The sequence below is a fragment of the Pteronotus mesoamericanus genome, unplaced genomic scaffold (genome assembly GCF_021234165.1).
Source record: "Pteronotus mesoamericanus isolate MK-2021 breed Mesoamerican mustached bat unplaced genomic scaffold, CSHL_Meso_final scaffold_705, whole genome shotgun sequence".
NCBI lineage: Eukaryota > Metazoa > Chordata > Mammalia > Chiroptera > Mormoopidae > Pteronotus > Pteronotus mesoamericanus.
In genome coordinates, this window is record NW_026555326.1 from 12,300,775 (window position 1) to 12,303,513 (window position 2,739).

The window sequence follows — 2,739 nt, forward strand, 5'->3', positions numbered from 1 at the left end:
GCTTATCAAGATTGGTGAATTTTTGTGCTGTTATTCTATTTTCTTATTTTTATTTTTTAAAGAACAAAACAGGTATCATTTGGCTCAGCTTACTAACCCACAAGACAGGTACAGGTGACTATAGAAAACCTATGAATATGTACTCCCCTATTGGACTACCTGATACAGAAGATAGTCTTGTATGGATGTATAGTATGAATGACAAATAATATACATATATTTTATTTGAAATTAACAAAAATGCTTACACAGCTCAACAGGTCATTTGGAAACAAACTCTTGCTTGACTGTTTTTGAGCAAAAACAAAGCTGAAGCATGAACACCCCTCTTTTTTGACATGTATATGGAGACAAGTAGGAACGCACTACATTTTTTTAAAAAAATGAACTTCCCTTAAGGCCTGGTCATAGAGGTGTAAACAATGTAAATGAATCCACCTTTTCAGTTGTCACCTGTGTATTCTGAGGTCATACATACACCTGCTGATATCCCTGGGAAGGAAGGGTGGCCATATCACAGTTAAGTTCTCGGCAGACAGGACTGAGGAAAAGTAATTTGGAACAAGTTTTACATCCTATTGAGAACAAATCACTAGTATTCCCTTAAATAACAGGTTACAATAGAAAGATACTGCCTGGAAGTTATCCTTTTCACTTTGATTTACTTTTAGGTTTTGTTTGTGATTTACATAGCTGTTTGATTCACTTGCTAACAGTACAATCCTGCCACAGTGTATTAAAACATAAGATACCTATTATTTCTTCATCTGCCTTTTTAAAGTCCTTCATATGCCAGCAGTTCTTAAATATTAAAAAATAATAATAAATCGGTAAAACTCTGCTAAAAATGCAGATGTCTACAACTATAATGGTACTAGATGGGAAGGAGACAATAAGAGAAGGGAGAAGAAGCAGACATATTTCACATACAGGGAATATGGTACAAGTCTTTGAATTTAAAAACAACTTCCCCAGAGAAGCTTGCTATAATGGAATTTCCAGAAAACTTCCTTTCCCCAGCAAAAGGACCTGAAAAGCCCCAATCCAAACTTTTGAAAACTACAGTTATGCAGTCTATAAATGATGATCAAAGCAGGTAGAGGGAGAGGATGAATGTGTCTTCCATTCAGCTACAGTTGGTAGTACAGCCTCTTTTGCTATTGGTGGATCAGTATAAACCACAGAAGTATCAGGAGTGTTTTGAAGGATGGGGTAGAAATACACTGAACTTATTACCTCTCTATATCAGTAACAGGGCTTCATGGCTAGGAAAGTTTTCTAAACAGTAAAATAACTCCAGGAGAGATCTCTTCCTCCATCACTAAAAGTGGCAGAATTTTAAAAAAAAATTTACAAGTAGAAACAATGAAAACAGAAAATTATGAGGCAGAGAACACAAAAGTATCAAGGCAGTGCTATAGGTTCAACAGTATTCCATGAGGCTAGAAAACATGTTAACTTTGAAAGCTCTAGCAAAATATCATCCTTCTTTATAAATCACTTATTTATCATATGACCATACACTGAAATCTTTCTTTACACATATTGAAGAGTCCTACATTCAGCCTTTAAGCATTTTACATTTCTTTGCCAATCTTGCAGCTGAGCATCTTGTTCCAGTCAATTTTGGTGCAGGTAACTGGAAGCTGCCAGCATAAGACCTTGAATGTGGTGTCTGACATTGTTTGATAATTTTCACTAATTGCTTTCTGATACTCATTTTTTGCATGCTCTATGATTTTAATAAATTCCTTCAAAGTTTGGACTTCATTTGAAACAGTTACTGAATTCTATACATCTTTATGACTAATGAAATGAACATCTTCATAATAATATACCTGAATCTTAAGTACTCCATCCACCTGGGCTGTAGTTGGTGTGAGGATGAATTTCCATTTGGATCTCCAGAGACCATTCCAGAAGTTTTTAGGCTGAAACTGGTGGCTTTCAATACATGTAATAATGGTCTGTTGCCCGTTTATAGTTTTAGCATAAACAGTACAGAAGCCATTGGAATAATGATCTTTCACATAGGCCCTTAAAGCACTGTCATAGGATTCTTTCCATGACTTCAGACCCCCATCTACTTCCTCTGGCTGTGGGTCACTTGCTTCTTTCTGTAAGTTATCAAACTTAAAGGAAATTTTGTTTCTTGGATCTAAAAATCTGCTAATACCCAGGTTGCTGTGTTCTGTAATTAAGACCTGATCTTCATATCATTCTGTCTTCACAGGCATAAGCTGATCCATGTTATACTAGGCAAATACACATGCTGCCCCTTCTCTGAGGAGATTGTCATTAGTAAGTAGTAGCTAGACATCACTGAATGCTTCATTAAATTCCCCTGGGGGTGCATGAGTGATGAATTTAGAAGCTTCTAAATGCCCACCCCCCACATCTTCATACCACCTTCTCCTCATCTGACATCCAATCCTCAAAATCAGCCATCTTGGCTGCTCTCTGTGCTGCCATTTTAATATTGAAGGTGGAAGAAGATATGCAACATTTTCAGTCTATTATGCTTTATCATTTCAAGAAAAGTAAAAATGCAACTGAAACAAGATAAAAAAGATTTGTGCAGTATATGGAGAAAGTACTGTGACTGATTAAACATGTCAAAAGTGGTTTGCAAAGTTTACTGGTACTATTGACATTTTAGCCAAATAATTCTTTGTTGCAGGGCTGTCTTATGCATTGGAAGATGTTTAGCAACACCCCTGGGCTCTATCCACTAGAAGC

The 2,739-nt window shown here is 36.3% G+C and overlaps 1 pseudogene; it reads right to left on the bottom strand.

Moving 5' to 3' along the window:
- Positions 1–1,568: 1,568 nt before the first annotated feature.
- LOC129062171 (F-actin-capping protein subunit alpha-1-like) lies at positions 1,569–2,448 on the bottom strand (annotated as a pseudogene).
- Positions 2,449–2,739: the final 291 nt, after the last annotated feature.